Source organism: Aquarana catesbeiana, linkage group LG02 (assembly GCF_042186555.1).
Source record: "Aquarana catesbeiana isolate 2022-GZ linkage group LG02, ASM4218655v1, whole genome shotgun sequence".
In the NCBI taxonomy this organism is placed as follows: Eukaryota; Metazoa; Chordata; class Amphibia; order Anura; family Ranidae; genus Aquarana; species Aquarana catesbeiana.
Genome location: NC_133325.1, coordinates 7,506,831 through 7,528,329, shown reverse-complemented (window position 1 = coordinate 7,528,329; position 21,499 = coordinate 7,506,831). Strand labels below are relative to the sequence as shown.

Sequence of the window (21,499 nt, the reverse complement as noted above, 5' to 3'; positions counted from 1 at the left end):
AGTATGGACCAAGGATAATATCAGCTTATATCCCAGTATGAACCAAGAAAAATACTGGCTCCTGGTCCAGTCTGGGCCCAGTCAGAACCAAGGGAAACACCATCTGGGCCCAGTCTGAACCAAGGAAAACACCAGCTCTGGGCCCAGTCTGAACCAAGGGAAACACCAGCTCCTGGCCCAGTCTTAACCAAGAAAACCCACCAGCTCCTGGCTCAGCCAGAACCAAGAGAAACCCCAGCTCCTGGCACAGTCTGAATTAAGGGAAACCCCAGATCCTGACCCAGTCTGATCCAAGGGAAACACCAGCTTCTGGAACAGCCTGATTCAAAGGAAACAGCAACTCCTGGCTCAGCCTGGGCCAAGGGTAACATCAGTCTCTGTCCCAGTCTGAACCAAGAGAAACACCAGCTCCTGGTCCAGTCTTAACCAAGGGAAAAAACAGCTTCTGGTCCAGTCTGAACCAAGGGAAATATCAGTCTCTATCCCAGTATGGACCATGGGAAACACCAGCTCCCGGACCTGTCTGAACCAAGGGTAATATCAGCTCCTGGCCCAGTCTAAATGAAGGGAAACATCAAATCCTAGCCCAGCCTGAACCAAGGGAAGCACCAGCTCCTGGCTTAGCCTGATCCAAGGGTAAAGTCAGCCTCTGTCCAAGTATTAACCAAGGGAAACACTAGCTCCTGGTCCAGCCTCAACCAAGGGAAACAACAGCTCCTTGCTCATTCTGAACCAATAAAAACAGTAGTTCCTGGTCCCGTCTGAAATCAAGGGAAACACCAGCTCCTGGGCCTGTCTGAACCAAGAGTAATATCCCTCTATCCCAGTATGAACCAAAGGAAACACCAGCTCCTGGCCCAGTCTGAATCAAGGGAAACACCATCTCCTGGCTTAGTCTGAATCAAGGGAAACACAGGCTCCTGGTCCAGTCTGAATCAAGGGAAACACCATCTCCTGGCTTAGTCTGAATCAAGGGAAACATCAAATCCAAGCCCAGTCTGAACCAAAGGAAACACCAGCTCCTGGCTCAGCCTGAACAAAGGAAATCACCAACTCCTGGCCCAGTCTGAGCCCAGGGTAAAATCACTCTTAGCCCCAGTATGAACCAAGGGAAACACTAGCTCCTAGCCCAGTCTTAACCAAGGGAAACATCAATTCCTAGCTCAGTCTGAACCAAGAGAAACACTAGCTCCTGGACAAGTCTGAACCATGATAAACACTAGCTCTTGGTCCAGTCTTAACCATTGGAAACACCAGCTCCTGGCCCAATCTGAACATGGAAACACACAAGCATCTGTCCCAGTCTGATACCACTGATAGTATGTACAGGAGAGGAGTGTGGAGGGTATGACAGCAGGGTTGATAGTATTTGCAAGAGAAGAATGTGGAGCAATAAAGCCTCCACGTGCATTTCATCCTCTCTCAACCCGGAGGAAGTGGAAGCACAAGTGGAGCCAAAACAATGGACCCAGGAAGAAGGATAGGCATTCTGATGACATATCTGAATGAATGAATGAATGAATGAATGAATGAATGAATGAATGAAAAATTTATAGAGCGATGCAAATGCGAACTGAATCGCCTCAAGGCGCTAATGCGTTGGTGTTGACAGCTTCTAGAAGAGGAAGGTCTTGAGTTTTTTCCTGAAAGCCAGATGGTTTTCTTCCATGCGTATGTGGGGCGGAAGTGCGTTCCATAGTCGAGGTCCTTGGACTGCAAACCTTCGTTCTCCCTTTGCTTTGTAGCGGTATTTGGGAATGAGAAGGAGGTTTTGGTTAGACGATCGAAGATTGCGATTTGGTGTGTAGTGTTTTATTTTCTCTCGAAGGTATTGAGGGGCGTTTCCTTGCATGCATTTGTGGGTGAGGCATAGGGTCTTGAATGTGATCCGATTCTTTACGGTTAGCCAGTGTAGGCTCCTGAGGGATGGGGAGATTGACTCCCAGGGTTTTTTTCCTGTTAACAGTCTTGCCGCCGTGTTTTGGATGAGTTGTAAGCGCGCAAGCTGATATTGGGGTAATCCTATGTAGAGCGAGTTAGCGTAATCGAGTCGGGAATTGATGATTGTTCCAACTACTGCTGCTTTGTCCTCCTCTGGGATGAAGGGGATGAGTCTACGTAACAAGCGGAGGAGATGGTGGGATCCACTGACAACCGATCCTATTTGTGCATCCATTGTCATTTCTGAGTCAAAGATAACTCCGAGACTCTTGACTTTGGTGCTCGGAGAGATGGTCTGTCCTAAGATGGTGGGAGGTATCCACAGAGCCTTGTCTTTGGCATTTTGGTTAGCGTGTAGGAGAAGAAGTTCTGTTTTTGACCCATTGAGTTTGAGGGAGCTAACGGTCATCCAGTCATCTATCATAGTGAGGCATTTTTCTAGTTGTTGATGGTGGTCTTTCTGTCCGGTGATGCGAAAGTACAGTTGGGTGTCATCAGCATATGAGTGGAAGGAGAGGTCCGATTTTCTGATGATTTTGAGGAGTGGGCGGATGTAGACGTTGAAAAGGACTGGTGATAAGGGTGAACCCTGCGGGACTCCACAGGAGATTGCCCGGGTTTCAGAAGTGAATCCTCCAAGTTTCACTATCTGGGAACGATTCTCTAAGAAGGATGCAAACTATTTTAGCCCAGATTCTGTGACTCCTGCTACTTCTGTGAGGCGGGCGAGTAGAGTGTTGTGGTCCACTGTGTCAAATGCTGCACTGAGGTCTAATAGTACCAAGAGACATGATTCTCCGTCATCAGCTGCTTCGAGGGCATCATCCCATATTTTGAGAAGTGCTGTTTCTGTGCCATGGCCTGGGCGAAAACCTGATTGCAGAGGATCCAGGAGTTGGTGTGTGTCCAGGTGACGCTGTAGCTGTTGTACTACCGCTTTCTCCATAATCTTGGAGATGGTATTGAGGCTAGTTATTGGTCTGCGGCAGTTGGGGTCCTTAGGGTCGAGATTGGGTTTCTTTAGTAGGGGTTTGATGATACCTTCCTTGAGAGTGGTTGGCACAATCCCCTCTTTGAATGATTGATTTATGAGCTGTGTTATAGTAGGGGCCAGAATGTCGGAACATTCTTTCAGAAGTTTTGTGGGGATTATGTCATTTGGAGATGTGCTGTCTCTAAGACTTCTCATGATGTTTCTAGTCGTGTCAGTGGAGATTGGTGATAGAGATAGATCTGGTGGTTTTGTGATGTTTGTGTCGAGATCCTCTTCTTGCTTTGGGTGAGTTGTTTTTTTTTGGTGAATTGATTTGCGAATATTGTCGATTTTGTCGATGAAGAACTTTGATAGCTCATTACAGAATTCTTGCGTATCGTTTGCTGGGGGCTCTAAGCAGGTAGGGTTCATTGATTGGGAGACTATTTTGAAGAGTTCCCGCGGTCGGTTTAAAGCAGTTGAGATGGTGTTTGAAAAATGTTCTTTTTTGGCTGTGAAGATTGCTTTGTGGTATTTCACAGTGAGTACTTTGTATTTTGTATGGTTTTCCTTGGTAGGATTTCTTCTCCATGCTCTTTCAGCTTTTCTACGTTCTTGTTTCAGTAGTGTGAGGGTGTCATTAAACCATCTGGCGTTTTTTTTGCGGATGAGTGTTCTGCATTTGGCGCCACTAAGTCTGCTGTTTGTAGTAGTGCCTTGTTTAGGAAGTTGAGTGTTTGTTCCGTTGAGAAGTTTGAGTTTAACAGTGGTATTTTGTTTGATAAAGTGTTTTTGAAGAGTTCGGAGTGTAGTTTCTTTTGAGATCTGTTCCAATGTGTTGTTGCTATCTGTTTCTGTTTTTGAAGGGTGGTGTCGGCGGTGATTTTAAATTTGATGGCGTGGTGGTCCGTCCATGGAAGTGGTGTGTTGTCGAATATGTTGATGTCTATATTCTGTTCGAAGATGAGGTCTAGAGTGTGTCCTGAACCATGCGTGGGAGCATTTATCAGTTGTCGAAGACCTAGTTCTTCCAGTTGGTTAATGCAGGCGGTCGCGATAGGGTCTTGGGTAGAGTTTGCCCAGAGGTTGAAGTCCCCGAGTACCAGAAACTTTTTGTTTTCCAGAGTGTGCATTGAGATGAGTTCGGTAAGTGGTGTAAGGAGATTGGTCTTTGGTCCTGGTGGTCTGTAGCATAGTAGTATGTGAATGGTGTCTTGGGGTGTTGTTTGAAGCCGCAGGGAGAGTGTTTCCATAAAAGGCACTGAGTTCTGTGAAGTCGGTTTGGTGAACACCAGATGCGATTTGAAGATCACTGCTAGGCCTCCTCCTTTTTTTCCAATTCTATGCTCAGTTAGGATGCTGTAGTTCTCAGGCACCAGCTCCGTTAGGATGGTGTTGCAGTCGGGTGTTAGCCAGCTTTCTGTAATGAAGAGGCAATCTATGTTGTTTTCGGTGATGAAGTCGTGGATTTCCAGTCTGTGTTTGACTGCCGATCTGGTGTTGATCAGGGCGCATGCTAGTTGCTGTGGTTGGATTGGTGTCTCCTTGTGTTTGATGGTTGACTGTGGTTTGGTCCGTAGTATTTTTTCTTTTTTTAGTCTTTTTTTGGTGTCGGTTGGTATGGTTAAGGTGGTGTTTCTTAGTCTGTGGAGGGCATCCGCAGTGTACTTGAAATTGCACATGGTGGTAAAGATTGTTGCTGAAGGCGGATGCGGGGTTGCTGGGGGATGGAGGGGTTGGAGGCTGTTCCTGCTGCTGGAGATATAGTTTCCGGCTGAAAGATGGTGTGTAGTACTGGTGGTGATGGGGGCTGCCTGCCTCCCTCCTGTTGATCCAGAGGAAGGCAAAAAACCCCTAGCTGAACTGGCCAATCGCTACAGCAGAGGAAAAAATTCCTTCCTGACCCCCCGGAGGGCGATCGGCTCAAGAGCCTGGATCAACTACTGGGGTACCCGGAGGGCTTACCTGAGCAGGAGATCCGGAGGAGAGGGGGGGGCTAAATTGTGGGGGGGGGGTGTTGGCTTACTGGTCAGCCTGGTGGTGCCTGCGTCTTGGCGGATCTCTGGGGGACGCTGGTAGGGTCAGAGCCGTGGAATCCTGGTCCCTGGTGTTGAACTGTGTCCCTGGAGGGGTGTTCCGGTGAATGGGCACGAGCCCCCTGGACAGGTGTGGGGGGTAATGAGGTGCTAGCTTGCCGAAGGTTATGCCGCAGCCGTGGTCTGTCCCCCGAGTCTAGTGACTTAGAGCAGTGGGGGTGAATGGACGGCGGCTGCAGCTGCGATGGTGCCCTGGGGGGGGTGGATCGGCAGAGGGGGGGTCGGGGATGATGGGTCTTACCTGGAGGTAGGTCAGTGCAGACCTGGGAGGGTCGTGAGGGAGCGGGTCCTAATGCTGACCTGCTGGGTGGCGATCTGGCTGAGCTCTGGACAGGGTCGAGATTGCGGCCTCCTGGGTGGACCAAGATGGCTGCCGAGGTAGGCCCGAGCCGCGGGCTTTCCTGATGGTCGGCTCCCGGATGGTTGTGGTCCCGTCTGCTGATTGTGCCCTGCTGGGTGGAGTGCTCGGCTTCCGATGGGTGCTGGGGGTGAGCGGGGGTGAGCGGCGGCCGCGTTAGCGGGGCTGGCCGGCCGCGGTGTGACCTATGGGCTGCTCCGGAAGGCTGACAGCTGACAGCTGTGATCCGTGCGCAATGTTCTATCGTGCCGGAGCGGCGGGGCGGCTGGGATCCCGTTCCGCTCCGGTCATGTAGTGGGTGCGGGGGGTCCCGGTGACTATGTGGCTGGGGTCCGGGGTAGTCCTGGGTGAGGGGGACTAGAAGTGAGGCCGGATGGCCGGAGCTACTGGAAGCCGGAGCTTCACAACGCACAACGCACGTCTGCTCTCTGCTGTCTACTCAAAGCAGACATATCTGTTTCTATACTCCACCATAAACCTAAATTCTTGGAGTGCCAGGAACCAATGGGTTCTCCTGGTATTTCTGCCCTTATTCTGTCTCAGTCACATCAGAGGAACATGATTGGAGAGCAGCCTAAATGTCCTTCCTAGGAGTCACTCTAAGACCCATTAAGACCGGGTTCACATATGTGCGGCCGGGGCTGGGTTCATGCGTGGGGTCCAGTCCATGTCGGTTCACCAGTTCAGGTGCAATTTGGGTCTGAATTTTTTCCTGAAATAGCACATGAACCAGTCCCAAACACGAACAGGACCCTTTTTCAATCCGCTCCATGGCCGCCCCTGGCCTGTGTGAACCAGCTCTATTGAGAGCTGGTCACACTCGTCTGTCGTGCGAATTGAATGTGGGGAAACCTGCATCAAATTTGCATATATGTGAACCCAGCCTTAAAGTCCAGCAATGAAGAGGACACCAATACCGAGAAGTCGATTCTGAAGTCCCAGATAAGCAAAAATGTTCCATCAATGTTTTCAGAGCGTGGTGACCTTCTTTATCAAGGTGACAGACAGAAACAAAGTGTGACAATACAATCCACATACATATATATGTAGAAAGTTCTCAGGCCTTGTCCAGTCTAATGAGGACCACCAAGGCAAAAGATAGCTGACATCCTTCAATATATAGTGGGTTGTATGGCATAGTGGGTGCAAAGATGGTGAAAGCCATTGGGCGCCAGACACTTCTTGGATGTAAAAGAGGTTTTAATTCTTTTGACAGTCCTTTTTGTATTTTTGGGGGAAAGAGGGTTAGGGCCAGGACACCCTTAAGTAGTTATAGATTCAATTGTCAGACTCCGAGACTTCGATAGGAAGGCAGCCGTGCAGGGAAAAGACCCAGCAAGGCATCACATCTGCACATGCAGAAATGCTGTCTCCTATGGCAGCAGTCTTCAACAGTTCCTAACTCAATCGTAACAGTCCTTTCAACTTCACAACTGCCTCTTGTAGTTCTTCAACACTGAGCTCCTGGTCTCTCACTGGACTCTCTGATTCACTGACTCTGAATCCCATGAGCTCCTCCAAGGTTTGCGGTGGTATCCCCTCAAGCGTCACCCACGCTTCCCTGCTGGGTCCCTAGATTGGCACTCCAGATAACCTCCTGACTTACCTGTGTGGTCTGGTCTGACATGGAAGAGATCCCATGCTAGTGGCCGTATGTTCAAGATGTAGACTGAGAAGCAGTTCAACCTTCTGGAACCAGATCTAAAATGTCTGAAAACAGGAAAAAAGACAGGATGTAAGATTTGATACATACTCAGACTGGTATTTCCTGTAATTGTCTCATACAGAGAATCACTAAAATAACGGAACTGATTAATACAGAGGGTGCAGTATGGAGAGCAGACACTAGATGGTGCTGGTCCAAATAGCTGAGAAGTATAAAGCAACATGAAAAAAAGATAAAAAAACAAAAAAAGGCAAAAGAAGAAAAGAAGTGTAAAAGACCTTATTAAAAGGACAAAGCACATTCCTAGTTGGGAATCTGTCCATTCTTACCTGTTGGGGAACAACCAAAACAGAAAAATAATGGTGAAAGAATAATAAAATGAAAATATATATTTTTTATATAATTATTTAACCGCTTTAATACCTGCCCATAGTAATATGATGCCCGCAGATGGGATCTCCCATCCTGGGCAGGTGTCATATGACGTCCTGGGCTTCCCGGCCATCTAGGGGATCTAGGGGACGCGCGCCCGCCACATTGCTCGGGGCCGCGATTTCCGTCGGGCACCCATGATTGCCCATAAGCGAGCAGGACCGTGGATCTGTGTGTGTAAATCCATGTCCTGTCAGGTGAGAGGAAACCGATCTGTGTTCCCAGTACAGAGGAACACCGAGGTTCAGAGATTTAGGTTCCTGTTTGAGAGTGGTAAATACTCTCATGAGAGCACAGAAGAGCATCACGAACAAAGTGGTCTACAACAAGGTCTCTCTAAAATTCCAAGAATACGCTATTTTAAAGAAGTTTTCTCCAGGGAAGTCTTGAGTCTGTCATGCCCTCAGTTTTCTTCAAAGCGGTCTCAACATTGAGACATGGAGACATTTTATTCATCCTCACCTGGTTGCTGATTTTATCTACATGGAAGGTCTTGATATGGGCCTGTGCATAAGAATGTTCAAAGGGCACATCTCCACTATCTCAGCCTTTACCGGGACTCAGTGGGCCTCTGATATACTCATTCTTCAATTCTTTAAGTCTGTAGTAAAACAAAAGCCTCCCAGAACCCCCATGTACAGTATCCTACATGGGACCTCACAGTAGTACTCAACTACCTGTTTGTTTCCAAATTCTCAGGGGAGGTATCGCTATGGGACTTGATGGTAAAGATGGCTTTCCTGGTAGTGATAGCCTCAGCCAGGGGGGTTTCTGAGGTGATGACTCTAGGGTGTAAAGAACCCTGTACGTCCTATCTGGCGGACAGTTGTTCTGCTCCCAATGCTGGGCTTTCCCAAAGTGGTCTCAAGATTAGAATCCAAGACAAGAAATCATGCTGCCTACTTTTCTTCTGGAAGATGGATGAGAAGTTAGTGTAGGGGGGATGTAGGGGGGATGCTGACGACTAAAATCGATGCTACCTCGGACTTCAGGTCATCGGATATTCCATCTGTGATTCCCAGAGGGGGCTAGAGCTTTGAGTAGAGCGATTTCTTCTTGGCTTGTGAAAGTGATCTCCTTGGTGTATAAGTATAGGGGGTTGGCCCTTCCAGAGGAAATAACAATGCACTCCACAAGAGGTGTTTCAATGACCTGGGTATCTACATGTAGAGTCTTGCCAGAGACAATTTTCAAGGCGGTGAGGTGGTCATCCATACACACTTTTCTCATTATCGCATAGATCTGTCATTGTGTTCAGCTGGTAAATTTGGCAAAACTATTATCTCTTCAGCCAGAGGCCACAATTAAACTTATTTGTTTTCTGAATCATCCCACTCTGGTTATCTAGCTAATTCCCAGTGGTAGGCTGACATGTAGCTATAAGAAAAAAAATAAATATCAAATACTTACTGCAATTTTCTTTTCCAGACAAGCTCCATGTCACCACAAACTCCCACCCAGGTGCAGAAATCTAGCTACGTAACACTGGCCTGGGGAAGGAAGTCAAATTTATGAGTTAGGTCCTGAAAGGTAGGGGTATGGGCTGGGCATACTCAGTGATAGGTTTACATGGAGCTCCTCCGGAAAGGAAAATTTCAGTAAGTTTTAGATATTCCATTTTTGTTTTTCAGGTATTAATAATGCCGAAGCATCGTATCCCAACACAAATATTTTTGAACAGGAGAGGCTTGATCCTGCTCAAAAATTGTATATTTTCTTGCAGCTGTCACACATCTGTGGAGAAATTGGGCCTTGGGTGTTGGTGATGCCCAAACACTGTAACCCAAAACAATTCTTCCTCCAGAGCGCAGGATGGACCCTTGTAAAAAAAATTACAGCCTTTGCAACAGTTCCATAGCTGCAGAAAAATGTGTGATGTCACATTTAATTTGCTGTTGCAAATAACAGCACCTTTGACCCAATTTTGAGGTAATAGTAGCAGGCCTACAGCAGTGCCAGGTAGACCGGAGAGCTATGAGTAAGGCTTTGTAAGCCAAAACACATTAGCTTTCTGCTGCATACTGGACCATTTGACTCTGCGGATTTAGAAAGGACTCCAGCTTTGACTTTTTCGAGTACCAAGTGGATGGGGCTGATAGGACCCCAGCTGGGAGAGAAGTGATGAGAGTAGCCAGGGGGGAAGAGCTAAGCTCATTTGTTTGGTGAGACAGACATCGGTTATGACAGCGGTGGCAACATTTCAGATTTTTTTAAGGCCTGTGGGGTTAAAAGGAGAACAGGGTGTGGGGTTGAAAGGAGGGTAGCAGTTTTTTATTTTCAAAAATTTCATGCGATCAATGGTCCAGACTCTTTTGTCCATCTCAAAGGTTTCAGCAGCACTGAATCCATGTTCAGAGAACACGCTGGCTGCAGGGCATACTTGGCAAGCTGTGGCCAGTGGTCCATCGTTCTGATCCAGTGGTCCATCCTTCTGATCCAGTGGTCCAGGAGGTCATCCACTCAGAGGCTCTCTACTAGACATGTGCGATTCATTTCGTATGAATCAACAATTCGTACAAATTTCAGAAAATTCGTACATTCGGAAGCATCCGAAATACGAATTGCAATGCTTCCGAATTTTATACGAAATAAAATTTTGGATCCAAATTCCGTTACAACAGAAACGTGACTGGTGTTTTGTTGACCAATCAGAGGTTTTCTTCTGCTGCTGAGTGAGGGTTGGGAAAATAACCTTTTTTAATATGGGAGTGGGAGACTGGTACTGGTAGTCGATGGGAGATACAGAATCGGACAAAATAAGAATGTTTGTTAATATTGTTTTATTATTGTCATAATAATTACAATTATTCGTTATGATGAAGTTAAAAACTCAGGAAGTCATCACAGCACAGGGATGATGGGAGCCCCTCATAATGAGCACAGCACAGGGATGGTGGGAGCCCCTCATAATGAGCACAGCAGGGGTACAGCCCTAGGAGGAAGTCAGCACAGCACAGGGATGGTGGGAGCCCCTCATTATGAGCATAGCACAGGGAAGTGCTGACTGTGCTCATTATGAGGGGCTCCCACCATCCCTGTGCTGTGCTCATTATGAGGGGCTCCCACCATCCCTGTGCTGTGCTGACTTCCTCCTGGGGCTGTACCCCTGCTGTTCTCATTATGAGGGGCTCCCGCCACCCCTATGCTGTGCTGACTTCCCATAGAAAGTCAGCACAGGCATGGTGGGAGCCCCTCATAATGAGAACAGCAGGGGTACAGCCCCAGGAGGAAGTCAGCACAGCACAGGGATGGTGGGAGCCCCTCATAATGAGCACAGCACAGGGATGGTGGGAGCCCCTCATAATGAGCACAGGGATGGTGGAGGCCCCTCATAATGAGCACAGCACAGGGATGGTGGGAGCCCCTCATAATGAGCACAGCACAGGGATGGTGGGAGCCCCTCATAATGAGCACAGCAGGGGTACAAATAATGAGCACAATGAGTCCGACGACTGCCATATTGAGAAAGGTATTTTTTGCTTTTGAAATTCATCATAACGAACGTTCGTAATTGTTACGAAAAGTTAACAAACCTAATGAAAATGCGTATTTCGTACGAATCCAAATTGAATTTCAGACACAAATTACGAAATACGAAATAAAGGCCAATACAAAACGGAACCGAACAAAATAAATTTATTGACGGCGCACATGTCTACTCTCCACATCTGCTTTTGATGCCAGATAATCAGCCACCATGTGATACAGATGATGTACAATTGATGGCACTATATAAGTACCTACAATAAATAAATAGAATCACTGTATGGTGATGGAGGAGTGACCCCTTAAAAAAAAGTAAAAAAATAAACAGACATATCAATCAACTAGGAATAAAGGCTGTTTTGCCTATAGGGGGGAGGGGAAAAAAGATTTTTTTCCCCCAAGGGACTTTTAAGGTGTTCTTTAAATCAACAGTTTAATCAAAAAATAAATTTTTTCTGTACAATTATCTAAAAAAGATTTTTTATTTTGTTAAATCAAGGTTAAAACATCTGTGCCTCACATGAAAAAATGAGACATGATTCTAAAAATACTTAGACATGAACAATTTCACCTAACCCTAACCGTAAATCCTCCGCAGGAAATTCCCTGCTGCATGCCTCCAGTTCTCATCCAGTTCCCCTTATCACTAGTGTGCCCTATGGGCAATACTTGCGAGCAAAACGCAATTGTAGTGATGAGTCTGACTTTGAAAAGGAAGCTAAATGTTTACGTTTACGCTTCCTTAATCGAGGATATAGCAAAAAATGCCTTAAAAAAGCGTACCTTAGAGCAAAAAATCAAAATAGAGCTTCTCTTCTACACAATATTAGATCTAAAAAAGCGAATCCTGGAGTCAGACTCATCACTACTTACTCCAGTCAACATAAACAAACACGTGAAATCCTCAGCAAGTATTGGCACTTATTGATGGGGGACGAAAAAGTGGCCAAACATTTAAACCCGTATCCGGAGATTACGTTTAGACGATGTCGATCTCTGAGGGATTCGTTGGTACACAGCCATTATGAAAGCCACACTATTAAAGTTAGAGAAACTGATAGGGGCAGCAGACCCTGCCATCATTGTTCCTATTGCAGGTATATCTTGGCGACCCGAAACCTTCTATTGGCCAATGGGCACCTATACAAACCAAGATTTGCAGTAACGTGTCAATCAATTGGTATTGTGTACATTATGCTATGCGAATGTAAGATGTTTTATATCAGAAAGACTAAGAGACCCTTTTTCTGTCGAATCAGGGATCATGTCTACCTGATACGGAAAAAAAGAATGGAGACCCCGATCAGTCGCCACGTGGGTCTACAGCATATTTTTGACACTAACTGCTTACATTTTTTTGCTCTGGAACATATTCCTCCTGGAGATAGAGGGGGAGATTACGATAGGCTCCTCCTTCAAAAGGAGGCACGCTGGATACACGAGTTGTCGGCCCTCAAATACCCAGGTATGAATGATGCGTTCAGTTTCAAGCCCTTTCTTTGAAAACTGAGGCATCTTCAGCCTTGGTTTGGCCTCTTCTCTTTCTCTCTTTTTTCTTTTTTCTTTTTTCTTTTTTCCTTTTTCTTTTTCCTCTCTTTTATTCCCAGGTCTTCCTTCTCTCTTTTTTTCTTTAGGTCATTAATTATATCCAACACTTCCAACTCTAAATTGAATTGGCATTATTTGTATATGAGCTGTATAAAATGGATATAAATAGTTGCAATATGACCATGTATACTTTGTATTATGTTTGTGACATCATTGAACCTCCACTGGGTTGTTGTTATTTATCTTGCAGGCTGTAGTTGCTAGTATATATTTACAAATTTTGATCCCATTTCTAATTGTTTGCTAAAAATTTCCCGAAAAGATTCTCACATTGGGGCCATCCCTGTCAATCCAGACCACACGGACGCCCGGGGCACCCACCGTTGGAGGTGAAGAACCAATCGCCCCCACGGTGGTGGCCCTATACAATTGAGTCCGGTTATGTTATGTTGGGGTCTTTAGGCCAAATAACTATTCTTATGAGCCTTTAATATTATCTTAGGAAATATCTCCCTTAAGGTTTTAGGATAGCAACAGTATTCTTGGACGAGCTTTTTGTTTTAAGGCGAAAATTTTTTGCCTTTCCCCTACTTTTTCCCTTAGCCAAGATGGCGCCGTTGGCGCCTATACGCTTTATAGGCTCTACCAACATGCGCACTGAGCTGTATGGACGCCGCTGACGTCAGAATGACGCCGCTACGTCCCCCCGCGTCATGACGCAGGTAATCTCAGTGAGCGTCCGCATCCCGGCGGTGAAATCAGACGCCGCCGTGATGGGGGTATATAAAGGCGGTTATACACCGCTCATAGTTCTGTTACCGGTGCCGTTCCACAGAGGGTGCGTGAAGCTTTCTCAAGCCCGCGTGCCGCATCAATGTCTCCAAAGTAAGTTGTTTCCTTGCAGCCCTGTCACCATTGACAGTAAGCCACACTCTTTAAATTCTAATGGTCCCTTCATTGTATTTCTTTTTTCTTTGTTTAGAAAACTGTTCTGATGGGAATCGCTCCCTTTGGACAATTAAATTGTGCATTTACCAGTGATCAGTTCACCAGATTATGGTGCCATCTCTATTCATAAAATTTGTATAGGCTGTGAGACTTCTATGTTCCAGGCCAGGATTTATAATTGGTTCTATTAAAGGTAATATACTCCCTAAATTAAAGGTGAATGATATCAGATGCGATCCCTTTTTTCTAATCTACAGTTTATCTATGTTTCTTAAAGGGCCTTTTTTAAGTACTTTATATTCCCCTGTGGTCAATTTATGGCAGCGAGGTCCCTCCTATATGAGAACCCCCCGGTTTGAAATTGGCAGCAGTTTTATTCTATTCAAGCATTTACGTTACATTGTTGTACTACAGCCTGGTAAGATATGTAAATTCAAATCTTCTATATATAATTGGTTGGATTGTTTGGTTTCAAACTTATGTGTATGTATTGGAATGTTCTGTACTAATCTTCACTCTACCAATTGAATCCAATATTATTGGATGCATTCTGTATATGTCTAAACTATTGATGTATTGATTATTGCCTATTTTCTCATTATCTAGAATCCACTACAATCATTGCCTTTAAAACTCCTGAAGAAGCTCGTACTAGAGCGAAACATGTCGAGCAAGCGGCAGATTGTCATGGCACCTTTAAGTAGTTGCTTTATGTTGCACTGTATAATGTGAATGAATTTAGGTGAAATTGTTCATGTCTAAGTATTTTTAGAATCATGTCTCATTTTTTCATGTGAGGCACAGATGTTTTAACCTTGATTTAATAAAATAAAAAATCTTTTTTAGATAATTGTACAGAAAAAATTTATTTTTTGATTAAACTGTTGATTTAAAGAGCACCTTAAAAGTCCCTTGGGGGAAAAAAATCTTTTTTCCCCTCCCCCCCTATAGGCAAAACAGCCTTTATTCCTAGTTCATAGTCAATTATGGGATGTGGTGCTTTCAGTTGACTATCTTTGTCCTTTCTAAATTCTAAGACATATCAATCAGCCAAGACATTAAGACCACTCACCATAACCCATCAAGACATGGACTCCAGCAAACCTCTGAGGGTACACTGTGGTATCTGGTACCAAGCCATCACTAGAAGATTCTTTAAGTCCTGCAAGTTGTGAGGTGGGGCCTCCATGGATTGGATTTTTCCAGGACATACCACAGATGGCGTATTGTGGTCTGGAGAATTTGGAGGCCAAGTCAACACTTTGAACCTGTTGTGTTCCTCAGATGATTCTTAAATTCATCAGACCAGACCAAATTCTTCCATTGCTCCGTGGTCCAGTTCTGATGCTCACATGCCCATTGTAAGCACTTTTGGCTGTGGACACGGGTCAGCATGGACACCCTAACTGGTCTGCGGCTACACAGCCCCATACACAACAAACTGCGATGCTCTGTGTGTTTTGACACCTTTCTTTCAGAACCAGCATTCACTACCACACCAATTTGAGCTCCAGCAGCTCTTCTATTGGCTCTAAACAGCAGATAGTGCAGCGCTAAGACCAAATAAAAACAGGAGAAAACACAATAAAATCCACCACAGTGTAAAATCAATGAGTCCATGAGAGTAGTCCTAGTATCATCTTCAAGTCTGAGCACACAACATGCTTGCAGAAAAGTGATTCAGGAAGCCCACCACCAAGGTAAAAAATGGCCTCTCACCTGATGGTGTGGACCCTTTAATTACAGAGGGTCAAAAAACGCCTTTTCATGTAACCAAATGGTATGCAGCATGCATAGGCATCCGTCAGGGACCCGGTACAGGACACTCCGATATGGCCATATATAAAATAAGAATGGCAGAAAAATAGTGCTCTCCGTATACGTAACTTTTTATTTAAATGTTTAAAATAGTAACACTCACATGTAAAGCACTTGGTAAGTGCAAGTAAACAGACAGAAGCAGTGTAGATCTTCCGAACAGCAGTGCGGATGCGCAGTGGCCGCGGGTGACGTCACGGCGTATCCTCGTTCCTCCCTAAACTTACTGACCAGACCAGATGCAGCACCAGTTTAGAATGAGGATAGTCCTCTTGGCTCTGTCATGTGACTGGAGCATGTGAGAAGGCTTCCTCTCACTCTGAACTCTTCTATTGGCTCTGACTAAACGGGCCAGACCCAGTGGCGTTGCTATGGGGGTGCGGCCCGCACCCAGGTGACACTCACCAGAGGGTGACACCAGCCTCAGACTGGCACCGGCACTGCAGCTCCCTCCTTCTCTTCCGGGATCTCCTCAGCTCCACATGTTGTGCAGCGAGAGTGGGGGAGGAGGGAGTGAGGCAGAGACAGACAGGGTGCCCGGGGTCCGACCGCCCCACACACCCCAATCATATTTCTCTCCACGCTGGCTGCACTCACTGCACACTGGACTATAGCCGCCTCCTCCTCGGCTCTGATGTTTCATGTACACATGCTGGGAGCAAGAGCCGAGGAAGAGGGACACCGCTCTACAGCACCTGCCCAGGGCCGGGGTATTTCAAACAAGGGCCATTGCAGAGGAACGGAAAATGGTGAATGGGGGGGCATTGCCAGGTAACATCTATGCTGCTAGGAGTGATTTGTACTAGAAGTAGAAGGAGGGGGCAAAATTGAAGCTTGAACCCCCCACCACAATTCCTCTCCCCTCCCAAAGCACCCCCTAGCACATATCCTCTAACCTCTCCCCCCAAACCAAAGATCTCATCCCAGCTCCATCCACCCCTATCCCATCCCGGTTTCACCCAACCCCCCAATCTCAACCCGGATCCATCCACCACCTCGATCCTATCCCAGCTCAATCCACACCCACCGTCCCATCCCGGCTTCATTAACCCCCCATCCAAACCTGGCTCCATCCACCACCCCGATACCATCCGGGCTCCATATACCACCCCATCCCCATCCTAGCTCTATCTATCCCCCGACGGCATCCCGGTTCCTTCCATTCTTCCAATCCCATCCTATCTCCATACATCCCCGGATCCCATTCCAGCTCCATCAACCCCCCTAATACCATCCTGACTCCATCCATTGTAGCAGGTTAAGGGGGGAGCCGCATTGACGCAATAGCCTGATTAGTGCCGGGTGGGGGGGTGACACCATGTTTTACTGCACCAGGTGATGCCAACCCCAAGATGCCACTGGCCAGACCTCACAACCCACCTCCATCAATGAGCTTTGGCTGCCCATGACCCTGGTGGCGGTTCGCCAATTTTCCTTTCATAGATTTGATTAGTCCTGACCACTGTAGACTGGGAACATCCTAGAGCTGCAGTCTTGGAGTTGCTCTGACACAGTCATTTAGACACTGTGCTGCAGCTGCTTTGTGTTCCTATACAAGACTCTTATGCTGTCTTCAGTGCCATTCAGCATCTGTCCAGCAGAGGAAGCCATTGGGTATGAAGGATTTGAGAGACTTTGATGCAGGCTGCACTGAATTCTGGTAAATGTAGTCTGGGAAGAGGAGCTTGCATAAGAGTAGAAGGAGTAATGGACTTCAGCTCACAGATATACACTCCGAACAGGAGAAGAAAGGAGCAGTTTTTCTTCAGGGCTTAGAGAGAGAACTTCCTCTTGCTGTAAGGGGAGCAGAGTATGAACATTGCTGTTCCTGAGAGCTCACTAGGGTTGCCACCTTCTCTACATGCCAAACCCGAACACTTTAGTGGCGCACAGCAATTTTGTTTGTAGTATACACTATAGGATTGCAAAAGACCTTAAACACCTTTGGGTGCCTAATGTGGTGCGCTACACATGACAAGGCGAACAGTGGGTGTGGCCAAATTGAGTTAACAGATGACAACAGATTTGTGTGTGACTATCTATGCTACTTGGGGAACCACAGTTCAATCTGAATAATGTGTCCGGGTTTCACGCGGACTGAAACCCAGACACGTATATGTAAAAACTTGAACTGTGTGGCTGAATCCCAAGATAGGTGTCAACCCTACATGGTGATCCAACCTCCTCGGGTCGCTCTAATATCCATAGGTTACTCAGTTTATTGGGGCACTCTATACTTCATAGGTCTCTCTAATATTCATGGGGTACTTTGCTTATGGGACATTCTAACCTTCATGGGGTGTGTCTATGGAGTGCTCTAATATCCATGTGGTAATCTGTCTATTGGGTTACTGTAGCATCCATGGAGTGCTCCAAAGGTTATGGGGCGCTCTAAACCCTGTGGGTTGCATTGTCTATGGGATGCTCTAATGTCTATGGGTCACTCTAGCATCCATGGGGTGCTCTAATGTTGATGGGTTGCTGGAACATCTATGGGCTGCTTTTACCTCCGTGGGGATGCTCTAACGCCTATGTGCAGCCCTAAGTCCGCCCCTTTAGCTGGATAACTGGTTATATATTTAGGATGTATCCGATATATAAACCAGAGGTTCTGGATGGAAAGTTGGATAAATGGTTCTATATTTATGTAGCAATAACTCACGGTGGAGCTGCTGGTTTAAAGCACGCTGTTACCGTCACCTTAATTACCTCAATTTCACCAGAACCGGGTCTAGGGTCCCGTTGAGCTTAATACTTGACAATGTAAGAACCAGTCACTTGAATATCTTTTCCAATGCTTTAATAAAAGGGTAACTGAAGGAAGTAGCAGGAAAGAGGTAGAAGAGAAGTTGCAGGAAAGTTCAAATACCTTTTCTTGGTTTAGTATTAGGATTTAGGATCTTGTAGATGAATGCACTTTCCTTTTAGAATTAAATCTTTGCCCGCCCGGATAGGTTTCTCTCACTAACCAAGCAATCAGTACGTAGCACGAACAAAAGTCTCTGCCACAGACATGAATGGAATAGAAACCTGTAGGATCCTCTGCCACAGGATGTAATGGTTTACGGTGAATAGCAAACACAGCACTAGAACCTTTAGGCTGACCTGGCAGTACTATGTGGTAAGTTAACTTTAGGATGCGTCCTCCAACTGAGTCACCAGGCCCCTCTCCAGACCAGCACTCTGCATGATCCTTCCATGACGGCTCCTCCCCTGGGATCTTCTCAGTTGTCCAGCTTCTTCCCGTAGGACAGACAGCCCAGGACCATTCCCTCGCCACTGTGGTAGGCCCCAGACAAGCTTCTGGGCTCACCCACATGCTGCAGCATCGCGGTCCTCCCGGTCGGAGAACCAAGTGGTAGTACTCCTAACACATACCTGTCAGCCAGGAGGGCCAGCAGGTGGAACGAAAGACCCTTAGAACATGGCGTCTGTCCCATAAATACCCTCTCCCAGAATGCAACTCGGAGGACCACCTCCGCCGAGTTATCTCCAGGACAGAGGAGCACTCATACGCTTCAACGTGTTGCTTTTCCAACACCGACTCATGGCGACAACGACACCCACAGGCACAGTGTGAAACACAGCCAAACTGGAACAGAGGCTAAATCTGACTATGTATGAACAGATAACCCACTAAATTTACCTATAAGCGGTAGATTGGATAAATGGTTCTATATTTAGGATGTATCCGGTCTATAAACCAGAGGCTCTGGATGGACAGTTGGATAAATGGTTCTATATTTAGGATGTATCCGGTCTATAAACCAGAGGCTCTGGATGGACAGTTGGATAAATGGTTCTATATTTAGGATGTATCCGGTCTATAAACCAGAGGCTCTGGATGGACAGTTGGATAAATGGTTCTATATTTAGGATGTATCCAGTCTATAAACCAGAGGCTCTGGATGGACAGTTGGATAAATGGTTCTATATTTAGGATGTATCTGGTCTATAAACCAGAGGCTCTGGATGGACAGTTGGATAAATGGTTCTATATTTAGGATGTATCTGGTCTATAAACCAGAGGCTCTGGATGGACAGTTGGATAAATGGTTCTATATTTAGGATGTATCCGGTCTATAAACCAGAGGCTCTAGATGGACAGTTGGATAAATGGTTCTATATTTAGGATGTATCCGGTCTATAAACCAGAGGCTCTGGATGGACAGTTGGATAAATGGTTCTATATTTAGGATGTATCCGGTCTATAAACCAGAGGCTCTGGATGGACAGTTGGATAAATGGTTCTATATTTAGGATGTATCCGGTCTATAAACCAGAGGCTCTGGATGGACAGTTGGATAAATGGTTCTATATTTAGGATGTAGTTACTGGAGACAGTCTGGTGGTTACATTGTGTAGGAGGAATGGGAATGGAGTGGTGTTGGGGGCACTACAATCCATTTCATGTATTACTGGAAATATCGGGGTGATAAACAGTTCTACAAATACCGAGAGACGTCATAAATCACATCGCCATCGTTTTATTGTCCCATTATAGATCATGTGTGGGCGGAGCTACATGTTCATGGGAAATACATCAGGAATAGGAGAGTTCCAGCAGTGAAAGGGTAAATCTGAGTTAGGAGGGGAAGTGGGCGGATACATTGGGCGGGGCTGATGACACAGGACTCCCCCTCCCCCATGGATACATTGTATATAAAGGAGGAAGATCTTCATCAATGGACACATTTCTTCTAAACAATAAGAAATCATTGTGTCATTACAGGAAGATTGAATTTCTGAGCTACAAGAAAATGGAGGACACCCCTTCCCCTCTCTGAGCTACAAGAAAATGGAGGACACCCCTCCCCCTCTCTGATCTACAAGATAATGGAGGACACCCCTTCCCCTCTCTGAGCTACAAGAAAATGGAGGACACCCCTTCCGTTTGTTATCTACAAGAAAATGGAGGACACCCCTCCCCCTCCTCTGTGGTCAGAGACAGACAAGAAGTTGAAGGAAAAACTAATGGAGAGATCAGGTAATATGGGGGACCATGGAGGGGAGTACAGGGGAAAACTGGGATGGGGGAGGGGAGAATGGAACCATGGGGGGGGCCAGAGAAAAACATTACACTCCATCCTATCACATCACCCCTCCCCCATCCTATTACATCACCCCTCCCCCATCCTATCACATCACCCCTCCCCCCATCCTATCACATCACCCCTCCCCCATCATATCACCCCTCCCCCCATCCTATCACATCACCCCTCCCCCCATCCTATCACATCATCCCCTCCCTCATCCTATCACATCACCCCTCCCCCCATCCTATCACATCACCCCTCCCCCCAGTACTGCAATTGTTCTATCCTATAATATTAGAAAAGAAAGAGTGTCTGCACTCTGTTAGATCACCTACCTCTCCCCTCCCCCCCACACACGGATCATTATAATGACCTTCATTTTCTCCTATGAGGGGTCGGGGAGACATAAAGATGCCCAAAGCTTTCATGAGAAGTATTGTTCTCCCCTTGTGAGAGCAATAAATTGAAACAAAAAAAAAATAAAGTGTAAAAAAATAAAAGAAATATAAAAGTAAAGGGGCACACACAGGTCGGGCACACGTATGTAGATGGAGATCGCACCGCACATGTGAGATATTACTGCAATCATCAGACTGATAATAATTCCCGGCCCGTCATTCATCATTATCTCTAATCTCATATCCTGGGAAGGATTATAAAGCTTCAAAATACAACAAAACTTCCCACATCACTTCCCAGCCAGCCTGCAATACAATGATAGAGTTAGGGGTGCAGATAATAGTGGGGGGAGGGGTGACGTGTCAGCTGCAACTTACACATATATTAGAAAATGTGTACAATGTATAACCCCCCCTCCCCCCCGGCCTCAATGTGATCTGTTAGACAACCCGATCACTGATCAGTGTGTGGGGGCAAATCATCCAATCCACAAACTCGGTGACATGATCATTGATGACATTCCTGATCCCCATAGAGGAGGAGACAGAGAGAGATTTCTACTTCATCATCACTCCTTCTGGATCCACATCTTCCATAAACATATACATATAAACACACATATACATGCACACACACACATACATGCACCATAGTTGCCAACATTGTAAAAAAAAATGTAGGGACACTTTTTTGGCTGTAGGCGGAGTCTTGTTATAATTAGGGGGTGGGGCATGCGTATGTGGGCGTGGCACATGGGGAAGTAAAAATTTGTAAACTGAAATCATATTCCCTCTCAAG

The 21,499-nt window shown here is 46.2% G+C and overlaps 2 pseudogenes; one reads left to right on the top strand and one right to left on the bottom strand.

The window, feature by feature from the left end:
• Window positions 1-21,499, bottom strand: part of LOC141126578 (uncharacterized) — a 1,610,887-nt pseudogene that overhangs the window by 861,107 nt on the left and 728,281 nt on the right.
• Window positions 1-21,499, top strand: part of LOC141126608 (uncharacterized) — a 191,012-nt pseudogene that overhangs the window by 143,221 nt on the left and 26,292 nt on the right.